Source organism: Syngnathoides biaculeatus, chromosome 2 (genome assembly GCF_019802595.1).
Source record: "Syngnathoides biaculeatus isolate LvHL_M chromosome 2, ASM1980259v1, whole genome shotgun sequence".
NCBI classification, from domain to species: Eukaryota; Metazoa; Chordata; class Actinopteri; order Syngnathiformes; family Syngnathidae; genus Syngnathoides; species Syngnathoides biaculeatus.
The window spans coordinates 34,065,535-34,081,909 of NC_084641.1; the positions used below are offsets into that span (position 1 = coordinate 34,065,535).

A 16,375-nucleotide genomic window follows, 5' to 3' on the forward strand; every position below is an offset into this window, starting at 1 on the left:
TTCACGCTGCGGTGGACAGGTTTTCTAAAGCAGCACACTTCCGAGCTAAGCTATCATCTGGCTAACAGACTGCTAACCTGTTGGTCTAGTACCTTTTCCATATGACGTAGTCCCTGACAGGGGTCCCCAAATCACCTCACAGGTTTAGTCTACCTTGTGGTTACCATCTTCAAACCAATGGGCCATGTGAGCGCACCAACCAACAGCTGGAGACCCCGCTCAGTTACATGCCCCGGTCCCATCTCCCTTCATGAAGCACCCATCTTGACTGAGTTGAGGTTTTCCATAATTCACTGCCTAGTGCCTCCTTGGTCATTCCAATGCTTCTTAGGGTACAGACCATCCTTGTTCCTGTAGCAGGATAATGAGCTTTCAGTTCCTTCAGTGCAGCTTCACATGCATTGGTGCTTCAGAATCTGGAAGTAATCCCTCTCAACCCATCTCCGGTCCTCTGTCAAGCCTCAGGTACATGCCAACCATCACTGCATCCCTGCACCTGCTTATACTGTTGGTCAAAAGTGTGGCTCAGTACGATGAATCTTTTGCTCAAAGCTTAATATTTTTTTTAAACCCCCCCCCCCACTTTGTTGAGCATCTTCAGATCCCTGCCACTCTCTGTGTTCTCCCTGCCTTCCATGTTTCCCGACTAAATCTGGTTTCTTCCAGTTGTCTTTCTCCACCTGTCCTGTCCCCTCCTCCTGCTCTAGTGATTGGGGGACATTCCAGTTGGGGAGTGAACAAGCCATGGTTGTGCATTGTCGGGGTCATGGCCTCCAATACCTGGTTGACTGGAAGGGCTATTCACCAGAGGAGCTGAATTGGGTTCCTGCGCGACTACTCCTGAGCAAGTCGTTGGTCCACAACTCTATCATTACATCTACCATTCTTGCTCATTGTCTCCAGTCTGCCATCTACCTTTGCTCCCTGCAAACCTGCGCTCACCTCCTGCTACCTACTGACAACCCAGACCCCTACCCTGCCAGACTGCTCCTCCTTGGAACCCGGCCAACCCTTGATCTTGCTCTCGGAATGTAATTTTATTTGCTTCTGCCCAAGCGACAATTTCATTTTCACTCATCACACACAAGACTGATTACCTCCAGAATCAGAATCAAGTGAGACAAAAAATAATAAAAAAAAAAAGCTGCAGCAAAATGACACGATCCCAAGAAAATCCAGAACAGTTGAAAAATGAAGTAATTGAAATCGATCAATCTGAAAGGAATACAAAAGCTATTTCTAAAGCTTGAGGATTCCAGAAAACCATGGGTGGACCATTATCCTCAAATGGGGAAAATAGGAAGTGCGAAAATGATGGTGAAATTTCCTAAGAGTGGTCAGCCTCCAAAGATTACCCCAAGACAACACCAATGCCTCATCCAGGAAGCCACAAAGGAACTCGGGACAACATCTAAAAAACTGCAGGCCTCGCTTACCTCAGTTAAGGTCAATGTTCTTGACACAACAAGGAAGTGACTGAGTAAAAACTGCATCCATGGAAGAGTTCCAAGGCAAAACCCACTGCTGACTGACCAAAACATAACTGTTAATCTTACTTTTGCAAAAAAAAACTTTTAAATGATTCCCATGACTTCAGGGCAAACAAAGTGCAGCCCGCTCTAGTCATTGAGTCAAAAATTATTGAATTCTTGATGAGTGAACCTACTATTTTCTGCCATGTTATGCCTTGCCATGTTAGGACACTCACTCACATCCTGCTGGTCCAATCAGTATTAGTAACAATAAATAAACAAATAAATAAATCTGTTTATATATATATATATAGTTTCTATTTCTTTGCGCAATTTACATTGTTAACACACTTATCTACTGTATATAGATTTTACATCTTGCACGTCTTATCAGGAATAGTTCCTATAAACAGAAATGTCTCTTGTTCTTTGTTGTTGTTGCTATGTTTTTCCCTGTTCTTTGTTCTGAATGTCATACCAGGGCAGCAGCAATAGATGGTGAAAAATTCTTTGTGTGTTTTTACACAATTGGCCATTAAAGCTGATGCTGATTTTGATTCTCTAAACAAAATTTTAACTATGAGGGTTTCTTATTTTAAAACGACACGAGACCACGATGATATCAAGGTACTTTGAACCCTAATCTGGTGAAAAACGTGCCATCCCTGTAATAATGGTTAATATTCTGTTTATATTTATAGACTGTAAAGGATGTTAAACATTTCTTAAGTCATTTTCTGCACAGTTAGTAAAGCTTTTATGATGAAGACATATTAATCCTGGGACAAACTAATTCACTTTACATTATTTCCAATGGGGAGAACTTGAAGTCACCAGTGTCACAGAACCATTAGTTTCCACTTCTAAAACCAAAACAAAATGGTGACATCAGCCCAATAAAAGCTGATCATTTTAGAATGATTTGTAACAGTGCCCTTACCCATAATTTGGTGTACTGTATTCTCATTTATTATTTGAACGAGGGCATTGGCGAAGTGATACATCGCGGGAGACCAATTGCAATCAGATGAACTACTGTTGTTGTTGTTCTTTTGTGTGTGTGTGTGGGGGGGGGGTGTAAAGGAAATGTATAAATTGCTTCATCAAAGCCACAACATGGGTTCAGAACAAGTTGTCAAGAATCAGTGGGAGAGACACAGGCGCCACAAAATGCTTTTTGGATTTTGCTGTGCAGTGAAACACAACAGGCTGACAAGTGTTGTTACCTTCATAAATATTATATTCACACAGAAAACAACCAGGCCAGTTCTGGCAAAACCCAGTAATAAAGCTCGTGCCTAGGAGAAACCAGGTCATCGTAATTCTCACCAGATCACAAATTAATGTAAAGATATGTTGTATTTCCTTCTAAGGCTTTTTGGCTCAATTGCATTTGAATCAAACAATATAGATATATAGTTTCAGATTCTAAATCAGAGCAGGTGGTTCATTTTTTTTGTGTTCCCGAATGTGACTCACAGTCAGAGTCCAACAAATATGTTGAATTTGTCATGGTCCTGCCGGTCCACACCGGCACACCAACATAGGCTCCTGCTGTCCTAACTCAGCCTTTTTGCATGAATTGATGAAGCCTGTTTCGGGTGAGTTTTCACATGTTTTCCAAGATAATCACAACAGCCCATTTGCAATCGACTGGATAACCAGAGAAAGTAATGAGTGATTGTTACTTGCTTATCACGTGTGTCATGAGGTTGGCATGCATTCCTAATGCATTTAAAAAAAACACTAATTGCAATTCACTCTCCCATAACTTGTGGTCTCCAACTGTGATAAAAAAACAAAAAACAAAAACAGAATAGGCGAATAGGTCAGTTGCATTACGAAATGCATCTGGTTGATGACAACCAACAAATTGTGACTAACCCTGATGGAACAACCTAAAAGTCAACACAACAACATTTATTCTTCATTTACTGGAGACACATTGATTGTCATGGTCCTGCCGGTCCAGCCCTGGCTGTTCCCGCACAGCCCCACTGATTAGGAGGCGCACACCTGCGCCTCATCCTCGCCGATTCACCCCGGTATTTATAGGACCCAGGGGACAACTGGTGTTCGCCAGATCGTCACAACTCATGCCCCATTCCTGCACTCCCGTACTCTTGATCGTCAACCCTGGTGTACCGACCTCTGCCTGTCCTCCGACCGACCCCGTCAGCTTGACGTCTTTGATACTCCTGCCTTCTCCGATCGATCTTCCGTGTACCGACCCCTGCCTTAAGGGTGCAGCTTTTGTTTGTTTTTTTTTGTTTGTTTTTTTCCGATAATGACTTAGAGTTTCAATGTAAAACAAAAACTTTTTCGAAAAAAAATGGTGATGATATTAATATGTACCCTCCGACTAAGTGGCAACCAGTTCAGGGTGTAGTCTGCCTTTTGCCCAAATTTAGCTGGGATAGGCTCCGGCACACGTGAAAAATGTGAGGATGAGCAGTTATATAAATGGATGGATGGATGGTTAAAACAAGGTCGTTCCTGAAAATGCACTCTGGTTTGGGCCAGCACAGATGCCTCCAATGTGTAGAAGAGTAAGACTTTAATTTCAGTACACAGAGAAGAAGAAGAATCAACTTCAATTGTGTGGAGAAGAGGAAGAATCTCTAAATTGCCCACAGAAGAAGATGAAGCCACCTCTAGCTTGTGTAGAAGAAGACACGGCTAGTGACTTCAAAGCAGTTCGCACCACGACATGCACAAATGCAAAATATACATTTTTAATGGAATCAATTTAAAATCTTTCACAAAAACTGGCTGTTTGTGAAGGGCTTCCTTTTCTGAGGTTTCCCTGTTGATCTTAAACACGTGGAGCCGCGTGAAAGAATCTACTATCACCAACAGATTAAAAGGCTTGACTGCTGTATGAGGAGGACAGCACAAATTCGGCGGTAACTCAAGATGAGAAAAAGGCATTGAGAGCGACAGAAAGACTGAAATGGTGTGTGCCGGAGACTTTCTGAGGCTCTTGAACTCCAATACTGAAGATGATGACTTTGGTGGTTTGCGAGAACAGGAGTAGTATAAGTAAAAATGATAACATTTCCGTTATTTTTGAGCCATTATACTGCCATCTTTCAGTCATTGTTTAGGAACAAGGTATGAAAATAAACATTTACAAAGTGTCTCTGTGTAATACCTAATTTCACAGCGTACCAATACATATTGTATATACAGTGAAGAAAATGAGTATTTGAGCACCCTGCTATATTGCAAGTTCTCCCACTTGGAAATCATGGAGGGGTCTGAAATTTTTATTGTAGGTGTATGTCCACTGTGAGAGAAAAATAAAAGTCCAGAAATCACAACGTATGTTTTTTTTATTTGTGTTTGATTTATTTGTGTGATACAGCTGCAAATAAGTATTTGAACACCTGTCTATCAGCAATAATTCTGACCTCAAAGACCTGTTAGTCCGCCTTTAAAAGTCCACCTCCACTCCATGTATTAACCTGAATCAGATGCACCTGTGTGAGGTCGTTAGCTGCATAAAGACACCCGTCCACCCCATACAATCAGTAAGACCCAAACTTGTAACATGGCCAAGACCGAAGATCTGTCCAAAGACACCAGAGACAAAATTGTACAACTCCACACAGCTGGAAAGGGCGACAGAGAAATTGCCAAGCAGCTTGGTGAAAAAAGGTCCACTGTTGGAGCAATCATTAGTAATCGGAACAAGCTAAACATAATGGTCAATCTCAATCGGAGTGCAGCCCCACGCAAGATATCACCTCGTGGGGTCTCAATGATCCTTAGAATGGTGAGGAATCAGCCCAGGACTACACGAAAGGACCTGGTGAAAGACCTGAAAAGAGGTGGGACCACCGTTTCCAAGATGACTGTTAGTAATATACTAAGACGTCATGGTTTGAAATCATGCATGGCACGGAAGGTTCCCCTGCTTAAACCAGCACGTGTCAAGGCCCGTCTTAAATTTGCCAATGACAATTTGGATGATACAGAGGAGTCACGGGAGAAGGTTTTGTGGTCAGATGAGACCAACATGGAACTTTTTGGTCATAATTCCACTAACCATGTTTGGAGGAAGACAAATGATGAGTTCCATCCCAAGTACACCATCCCTACCGTGAAGCATGCTTTGGGGTGTTTTTCTGCACATGGGGCACGACGACTGCACTGGTGTAAGGAGAGGATGAACGCGGTCATGTATTGTGAGATTTTGGCCAACAACCTCTTTCTCTCAGTCAGAGTATTGAAGATGGGTCGTGGCTGGGTCTTTCAACATGACAATGACATGAAGCACACAGCCAGGAAAACCAAGGTATGGCTCCATAAGAAGCATATCAAGGTTCTGCGTGGACTAGCCAGTCTCTAGACCTAAACCCAATACAAAATCTTTGGAGGGAGCTGAAACTCCGTGTTTCTCAGCGATAGCCCAGAAACCTGTCTGATCTGGAGAAGATCTGTGTGGAGGAGTAGGCCAAAATCCCTCCTGCAGTGCGTCCAAACCTGGTGAACAACTACAGGAAACGTTTGATGTCTGTAATTGCATACAAAGGTAAACAAAGGCAAATAAAGTACCATATACTTACATTGGTTTTCTCAGGTGTTCAAATACTTATTTGTAGCTGTATCACACAAATAAACCGTTAAAAAAATCATACATTATGATTTCTGGATTTTTCTTTTTAGATTATCTCTCTCACAGTAGACATTCACCTACGATGAAAATTTCAGACCCCTCTATGATTTCTAAGTGGGAAAACTTGTAATATAGCAGGTTGTTCAAATACTTATTTTCTTCACTGTATCTGTGGTATATGGTCAGGCACGCCTCATGTATGAAAAAAAAAACACTACACTGAATACACAAAATTTATCATCCAGTGCGCGGAAAATACGGTCGTTGTAAAGGAATATACAGGCCACCTGGTGCTGGTTGCTCTTAAATACTGCATTCCATGTAAGCTGCCATCACTTCCAGGCATGACAGACTGCAGAGCACAGCCACGTGAATACAAATGAGAAATCGGTAAAGTTACACACAATTTTAAAACCTCTTCAGAAACGATAGAATCTAATATAAACAATCTCAATTTGTCTTCTGCTAGTGTCGAACATGTATTTATAATGAATATATTTCTGGGTTACTTTATCGTAACCCAGTTTGAAAAGAAAGAGAATCATTGCTGTAAGGGGACAACTGGGATCCTGGTCATATTATTATATGGCCTTTACAGTATGTAAAACAACAACCACCGTAATTTCTTGAAAATAATGTGCAAATTTTTCCCAAAATATTGTCAACAAGTTAATGCTAATTTGTATTGGATTGATGTCCAGGTTTGTCATAATTTATGAGTAGCAAGTGGCAAACAGAGTGTGGCTCTCCTTCGAGTCGAGCTGGCGTTACGTCACATTGCTGCCAGTGAGCCCTGGAGACTCATTGTCATAGCATTGTGCATGCTCACACCTCAGTAAACACAAACTCAAATGTCTTATGATAGCTTTTACCTCTTCCATACATGTAAATGGATTGGTAAAAGTGCACATTCTATTCCTCATTAAAACATGAAGAAACAATAGATGAATCTTGTTATTCATTTACAGTAAGAAGAAGGAGTCATGTTATTGAGTAACCAGACTAACTCTCAGAACTTAATACATCCAAAATTTGTGGATTGACATCCCCAAAAAAAAGCTGTTTATAAAACAAAACCATGAAATAAACCCCATCGTGGGCCAGAAAATGGATTCATATGTGCCAGAATACTTATAAGTATTTCTTAGGAAGTTGTTGTAGAACTTGTACAACCAACATTAGTTGAGAGTCACAGGAAATGATTTACACGCAAGGATTTACAAGTGCACGGGATCGTGGTGCTTTGACTTACACGTGCCTAAATATACACGTTATACGGGTTAAAAACCGTCAACAATTCGATTCTTCCGCTTTGTGTTATGAGCAAAACTTGAATGACAAGGGTACTTCAGACACGCCACCACTCAGGTGAAGTGAAAAAAATGGAGGAATTGCGGCGGAATCTCTTAGTAGTCTTGGTTGCCCCAAAAAAATGTTTACCAAACAATGTTTTGGGGACAATATTGCTTTGGCCCATGAACTATGGTTTTTGGCATTTACGTGGAATGTTGCGTTGTGCATTCTCTCACAGGGGGTAAACGTTATTCACTCTGCGTGTTACGTATTCCTGGCATCTTTTTGTAGTTTTGCTGTAAATCATCCCTGAGTATTCGAGGTGTGAACCTTCCCTGGTGTCAAGATTTAATTTGATTACTATTATCATGTCAACAATTCAATTCAATAGCACGATACATGATGTAGTACAGTATGAAATCAATTTTGATTTGATTCCGCAGTACTTTGGTGTTGTTTTCATCAATCTGGCAATCGAGATTGTTTCTATCTAACATTTTTCTTCCAGCTATAACTTTTTCTATTTAAAAAGAAGAGAAAATTGCATCATAAAGTCATCATCAAAATCATAACTAGTATGAATAGAGTATTCATTTCGAAACCCTTAATCAGTATGCGTCCCGAGAAAGGGAGAAGCGCAAATGATTCCGCTTTTAAGTAGTCCTGGAAAGCGTCGATGCTGAGCTCTTGCTGGTGGGCCTGGGCGCACATCGCCAAGTTTTGTTTTTAATTATTCTTTTTTTCCTCCTGACAAACAGAAAATGCAATACAGCGTGACGGTATTCCATTCCTACGACCGTGGGAATCTTTTGCACTAATCGGCAGTCCTGTTGCACCTAAGAGACCGCCGCAGTTCTCCCAAGCACATTTTTTGAGCACCACTATGCCCAAAAAAACAAAAACAGCACTTCCCGGAGAGCTACAGATGTATAGTGCTGGTCCCTGGTAATGAGTAGAACTATGGAAATAACAATCTTTCCATCGTTGTTTCTACTCATCTCACAGCCTAACCACCTTTAGCTCTCTGCTTCCTGTTGTTGTTGGGGTTTTTTGGTGGTGGTGGTGGGGGTACAAAAACTTGCTGCTGGACGATCGAAGATCTCTTCTTGGTCTATTACAATTGCATATAAATGCCTGAATGCCTGAATTTGTGAAGATAAAGATATTATTTCATGTAATATCTTCATGCAAAAATTGATGAAAAGAGGTGAACTAAAACCAACCGAAGTACAATACAGTGCAACCTCTTAATTCGAACGTCTCGCTGGTTGTAGAAATTGGTTTTAGATCCAAAATCTGTGTAAAAAATTTCAACCCAATTCTAGGTGCCGGACAAACGTCCAAGGCGAAAACCATATTGACCGGGTTGCTCTCTCGAGCGGAACGATGACGTCTGCACACGGGGCAATGCCGAGACGAACCGCTGCTCAATTCGAGTCAAGCAGTCACTCACAGCACACTGGTGCGTGCTCATAGCGTGAGCGTGTAACTTCGCGAGTGCTTCTCAAGATTGTTTTTCGTTTTCTTTCCAGTAATTTCTTTGCCATGGGCACAAAGAAAGACAGCAGTGCTACCACTAGCGAAGGAAAAGGAAAGATGAGTGAACCACAGTGGATCTAAGTACAGAAATGCAGTGTGTTTTTGTTACAGCTCTTGCTAGCAATCATCGTGTGTCTAAGTCGACTATCTCAACTATCCTAGAGAGTAAAAATGTAATAAAAGGTAGCTAGTGTTGGCAAAGGAGTGACTAGCAAAAATGGAGAAGCTACCGTAGAATTACGCAGTACAATCATGGAGCGGAGACTTCGGGGTAACACTCCCTCATCCCCTCTCAAGTCACTCCAATGCCATCGTGCCGCCACCAAAAAGGTAAATGATACTCATTTAAGGTGCTTTACATTCATGCATGCTTTTATTGTTTAAATGCAAGGTGTACATTTTTTTTTACATAAATAGGAATTAAAATGAGCATTCATTATTTGGAGGTTAGGAATGTGTTAAATTCATTTTCATTATTTCTTATGATAAAATATGTGTCGGATATTGAACAACTTGGATTTTGAAAACTTCACGTGAATGAATTACTGTATGTTCAAATTTCGAGGTTCCTCTGTACAAGTTTTTATTGATTTTATTAATGTAAAAATATGCCATAGCAAAATAATGAAGTTTTTTTTCTACTATCAAGAGACATATTCATTGAACATTTTTGAAAAAGCACAGTAATTTTGCTTGATTTTTGCCAGTTCCATGGTGGCCCAGTCACTAGTTTTGTGCAGGGATCTTCCTTGAAAATTTGGTGGAATCCAATTGCAAAGGATTTCTCATGACAAAGGTCCACACATAAATGGTTGGATTTGCATAGGCGACCCATCCAGTCATCCATTTTCTGAATCGCTTCCTCCCACTATGGTTGCAAGAGTGCTGGAGCACATCCAGAGCTGACTTTGGGTGGACTGGTCTCTCGTCAATTGCAAGGCACATCTCAACAAACAAGCATTCACATTACACTCACATCCACAACCAAGGATTAGTTTGCGGTTTCAATGAACCTACCAGGCATGTTTTTGGACTGTGGGAGAAAACCTGCATCTGAAGAAAACCAACACAGGTGCAAGGAGATCATGCAAATTATCGTCATTGTTTTTGTTTTACAGTTTGATCAGCAACATCCCTACCCCACCCCTTAAATGATATGATTCCGAGGGCTCCATATCAAAAAAAAAAAAAATATATATATATATCATTAAATGGGGGGTCGGCGGGGGGTAACCCTTAAAACAAAGTCTAAGAGATACAAAAAATAAATAAATAGTGTGTTTAAAATATCTAGATTTTTTTTTGTTTTGTTTTGGGGATAACTGCACTGGACTTCAGGAAGAAGTGGACAAAAATGAGGACATTTTACCAAATAAAAACAAGGAGGCTTAAATGTTCTGCCTCTGGCTGGGAAATAGGTCAGTTAAATGGCTCGAGCCAATTTGAATCCATCATTTAACAAGGCCATGTTTGGCTAATTCAAAGTTGTCTAACTTTACTGTACTACTACCTACATCAAATTTCTGAGATCTATGTGACTTACAAACATGCACAAATGTACACAGCACTCTCAGCTGGTATGGACAGCCTGTTTATGTTTCACACAAAAGGTGATACAGGATGGACAGCGGGGATCTCTCACCTTGGGAATGTGGCCAAAAGCGGCTTCACATTTGGCAAATACTCGCTAGTCATTTATTACAGAGTCCTGCTCGCCTCTCATCAGCATTCACTCTGGGGAGCGCCGGATGCAAAGGTGGATGCTCAGCGAGTTATTGGAAAGCTAATCTCTTCCTGGGAGGCCTTTTCAGCCAGGTAGACAGCTGAGAGTGGAAAAGGCAATAAGCCATGTAGGACAGCAGCTGATGATAAACCTGAGTGAGAAGGCTACAGCGGCAGAGAGAAGGTGGGGATCTGCCAACAAAGGTCCATACATTTTGCTGCTCTGAGGAAGAACTGCTGTGCTGCTAATAAGAACATGATTTAATCCTCACGGTCTAGCTTTTATTTTAAGGTAGCGCTGGCCCTCCGTCATGGTGATGGGGGCAGGGCGACATGGCTAACTGCTGGGGAGTTCAGACAACAATTTTTTTCTTACAGCGTTCATGCTTGATTTTGAGAAATACTGTACTGCCAGTGGTATTCATTTCATAATGCTTTGAATGTTGCCGGTGTTATTTGCTGTGCAAAACTGTAATGCATCCGAATTTTGCATTTGAAAACTAGATCAAATTAATGAGGAAAGTGAGCATTATTCACAAAACGTCGTGCACAAGCTAAATCATAATAAAATGGGACAAGGTCATTTTAATGTTTTATGGATTGCTCAGCTGTAACCTGCAATGATGATGCTACTAAACCATGAGACAGCAACATCCAAATAATGAAAATAAATAAACGAGTTGATGTGCACTCTACCTAATGCATTTAATGTAACGAACCATAAGAACCGAGCTTTTAAAAACTAATTTAAAGACACCAAAAACAAAAGCAACAACAACAATAATAATAATAATAATGATGATAATGATTAGTGCAGATAAGCAAATTGAATGGGTGGGGAGATTTTTTTGCAGCTTGTTTGCAAGAAACATTCTGAATATTTCAATTGTGAGTTTGGCTTTCAACCTCCATCTTCAGGCGAGACGGGCACATTCAAACACACATCACAGAGTGGAGGCAATATGACCAGCAAATCAAAAAAGTAATCCTGTTGTTCAATACAGATGGCCTGTGTCAGTGTGCGTGCACTTTCTACTGCCGATTGGATATCTGCCCATTCTACTTAACAGTGTACTTAAAAAACTACATTATACATATATACATATATATGGTCGAAACACACAATAAATCGAATGGCCCCAAAGATGCAGTACTATGAGTGGTGACTGCAAATTAAGAACACGTAACAAGTAAATGCATGTGTGCCATGTAGATAGAGTGAATATTAATGGCCTCTGGTGTGCGAGTAAAACCCATACTGCCTAAAGCTGATGAAATATGAAAACATTTCCATAATCCAGCGCATTCTGAAAAATGCATGCACTTCACATACTGAAGAACACAAGGGTTACATCTCACCAGAGGAAAAACCTTAGCATGTTCCTGTTACATTATTTTTCCCATAAGAGCAGCTCACTAAGATCGCCGATTCCTTAGTAAGTGGAGGAATAAGGGATTTTTACCAATAGACCTTGAGAAAATTCTTCTCCTTTTTAGATTAGAGTGCTTGTGCAGCCAGGTAAAACTCTTTCTTTTATTACAACTTTTTGAGTATAACATACGGCATTCAAATCAATACCCAAAATATTCACAGACTTTTCCTGAAAGGAAGATGATTGTCGATGGCAAATTTGCATTAGATAAATGAGAAAAACAAACATTGTAATGTTAGACAACAAACAAATTCCAAGAAATGATTACACCAATCGAACCTCAAAAGTGTTTGATTTCAATCTAACGGCCATCCTGAGTGGTCCAGGAGTAGATGAGTTGTTTTGCTTTATGTTTGTACTTTACCCCAATTTGCTGCTATTTGTGATGTACCCGTCTGGTACAATGGAACAACAACAAAGACACGTTCAGATGTGCACATGCGTCAATCGCTCAGAAATACTTTTCTTGTGAAATTACACCCTTTGTATGGGACCGCAATTGATTAAAAAAAAAAAAGAAGACGAAAAGCAGGACAGGACTGCATTTGAATTATTCGGTTCCATTTCTCACCATAAAAGGAGAGATGAAATAACAGACAGACACCAAAATCCTTTTCCCCAGTACACCAAAGTATTAAGGGGGGGGGGGTAGTTTTGTGTCTCAAATGTTTGTAATGCTTTTCTCTGTGTGATTGTTGTTTAGTGCTTTGCTTTATTACGTTATCTTTGAAACCCTTAAAATGCTTATAAATCATTATCTTCAGTACCTAAGGCAATTGCAGCAGCTGTTTATTTTTCTAGAATGAGTGTCCCTTTTATGTGATTTTACACAACACTTGTTCTGTTTCAAAGGACTGTCATGATCCTGCCGCTCCAGCCCGGGCTGTGCGGGTGTCCGTGCGGTTGCGCTGATTGGGAGGTGCACACCTGCGCCTCATGCAGCCTGATTATGCTGTGTATTTATATGACCCCGATGACGACTGGCCGGCGCCAGTTCGTTGAGCTTCATGTCTTGTTCCAGCGCTCTCGTATCCCTGATCGACAAGCCGTGTGTACCAACCTTCGCCTGTTCTCCGACCAACCTTGTAAGCCTGACTCCTTTGGTACTTCTGCCTGCCTTGATCGTTCTCCTGTGTACCGACTCCTGCCTGCCCGCTCACCTGCTCTCTTCGCCCGACGTCCCAACTACCGCTGCTGCACTTGACTGCCTGCTCAATCCCCGACCTCAGCATATAATAAACGTTTCTCCTTGAACTACCTTGCATCGTCCGAGTCCTGCATTTGGGTCCCACTCCCGTTCCGATGGGACGTGACAGAACGAACCGGCCAAAACAGGACCCAGCAGGAAAGACCCGGCGTCACATTTGGCTAGCGACCAGTTCAGGGTGCACCCTGCCTCTCCCACAAAGTCAGCTGGGATAGGTGCTGGCATGCCCATGATCTGAGAGAGTGGAAGTGGTACTTATAAAACTGTAAATAGTGTAACTTTGTTCATATATGTGTGTGTCTGTGTATAGCGCCCCCTGGTGAAAATTAAACCAGCTGTCACTGTTTGAAACAAAAATTGTCATAATTTTTGGAAACTAACATCGTACTGGTGACAAAACTGGTGACCCATGGTCTGTATGAAAACACATTGAAAGCCAGTGAGTTCAATTTTTAAATATGTGTGCATATTGTTGCTTTAACAGAAATAAGTCAACCATTCCAGCCAGTCAACTACAACAGGCAATTTGTTTACCTGTGCCAGCAAACAGGAATACTGCATTGTACTCTGCATCACGGTTTTAAATACATTATAGGAAAAGTATTAGATGGCTGATGGATCCATTGTTTATGTATTGACGGACTCTGCTCAAACAGTCATACAAGACATTAAAAACCTGAACAGACAGAATTACAAATTTTTAAAGAACAAGAAAGGTGCTATCAGCATTTGTTCTCAGCAAGGTGAGTCAGGACAAAATTAGAGATTACTCTGAAAGGGAAGCCAAGAACCAAGACAGTTGATTCAGATGCACATCCTGGATTTCGTATCCACTCTTCTTTAAACTGTGGATATTTTTGAACAAATGACAAAATTCAGGAATATGTACAAGGTACAGTCGGTACGTGTGAAATAATTAAATTTGATGACACTTTTATAGCACTTTCAAAATGTGTCAGCTTTTAATTTAATACCACAAGTGGAGGCAGCAGAGATCAAGATCAGCAATTCAGCTGTTTGATCTGTCCATAATACACTGAACTGCCTGGGATGAAATGGGCTTCATAAATTGCAATACAGTCAACCTGCCTACAGAGAAAATCAATTTGAGTCACTTTGGGAGACATAAAGAAGAGGCGCAAATGTCACATTTATATAGGGTAACAATGTCCAAACATGCATCAAGAGTATCAAAGCGTTGCAGTATGAAATCGGTGGTCTTACATCTTGTTAGGCTAGGATTAATGGTGCTCAGCGTGGTGTTTGGGGGCACATAATAATGTGGGCGCTATAATTAGGCGGAGAAGTCAAAAACATGAAATCTGAAATGGGTCCACAGAGGGTTGCTTACTTGCTGAGAACAAATTCTGATTTAAGGCAGCTGTACAGCCACAGAGATCACATCCAATTGTTCATACTTCACAGGGAAAAAATACTTTTGGTGACTGTGTGCATTCCATTATTTTAACTGAATACCACAAACAGCATGCCAAGAGGCAGGTCTCCTCATCATAGTTTATCTTGAATCCTGCCAATAAGTTATTATTGGATTACAACCGAGCATGGATATCTATGAACAATGCTTTTGGACTCACAGCGTGGGATATAAGAAGGACATGCAGTAGTGGCACACGAAGTGTAGATTTTGGCTACTACAACTTGCAGCCTGGGAGGATTTTCTTTTTTTTTTTGCACATTGCAAAAATACATACTGGAGACCGTAAACTGCAACTCCTCTTCAATGAATAAATATTTGACCACTGTGATAACAAACACTTCAATGACTTGACCAAAGAGTGAGCTTGGCAAAGGAAAAATCTAAGGCCAAATTCAAGAACAGAGGGAGGGCGAGCCTTCCTCACAGTCAGAGCAAGCCAAGTAGGGAGCTCAACAGGCTTTGCTCAGAGCGTTGAGCATGGAATACGAAGGTGACAGCGGCCAACATACAACACACAGCTGCAAGAGTTGGCGATGCGGGCCTGCGTGGGAGCTGTGAGAAGCCAATGGGAGGCCACGTAACGGCATGTCTGCTGAGTCTCTGCATTTCTGCATTCAGTCGAAAAGCTCCCGTTAAAACCTGAGCTGCTGCAAACAAAAATCGAACCTATGACAGCAAACATTCCCGCTCTACAACAATTACCTCTCGCAAAGCATCCCTAGTCTTAGTTGACAAACAAAACCTGTGCTCAGCAGGGAGTCACCCAATAAATTCACAGGAGACTGGGCAATGTGTTTTGCCCAGTCTCAATGATGTTACTTTATATTTACACATTAACAAACAACAGCCCCCTCAGTGTTTTCACATCATTTTGATTTGTCAACTAAAGCAAAAAACCCGACGTATTTTAGACATACAGTAAACGAAGATCAAATTAGTTGGTCCTCCCACATTATTTGCCTTTTGAAACGTAAGAAATTGTCAAAATATATGTCCAAGAAAGATCTTATTTAGTCCTTTATGGTCCTGCGACATTGGTTAGAAATACTGCGTCAGTCATGTTTTTTTTTGTGTGTCAAATACAGTAAATGCACCGAAATGTTCTCACTCAAGTTGAGCATACTATAATCAAAGTCACTGTCAGGGTCATGGCATATGCGTACCGGCCAATCACCGTGCTTATGTTAATGAATCAGAATGCATTCGAAATCACGTACTCTAATTTGCATAAACTCCCTACAAAACTCCCTACTATTTCCCTACAAAAGGGCATCAGCAGCTTGACACATCTCAGCCAATACGCAAATGTTGAAAGTTGCGAGACACAAAATGTACATAACCCCCTTAATCTTTATTGAATTTTGAAGTAGTTCATATCACCGGACAGCTTGCCACACACAGAAAGTGAAAACATACAATTATGTTATTCCACCCATCCGTTTTCTGAGCCGCTTATCCTCACAAGAGTCCCGAGGAGTGCTGGAGCCTATTCCAGCTGTCAACAGGCAGGAGGCGGGGTACACCTTGAACTAGTTTCCAGCCAATCGCAGGGTACATGGAGACAGACAACAGTTGCACTCACAATCAAACCTAGGGGCAATTTAGAGTTTCCAATTAATGTTGCATGTTTTTGGGATGTGGGAGGAAACT

At 41.1% G+C, this 16,375-nt stretch overlaps 1 protein-coding gene across 9 annotated transcripts in view; it reads right to left on the minus strand.

Moving 5' to 3' along the window:
- LOC133491093 (beta-1,3-galactosyltransferase 1-like) overlaps window positions 1-16,375 on the minus strand; it is a 117,270-nt gene that overhangs the window by 93,983 nt on the left and 6,912 nt on the right. The gene's annotated exons all lie outside the window — the stretch shown is intronic.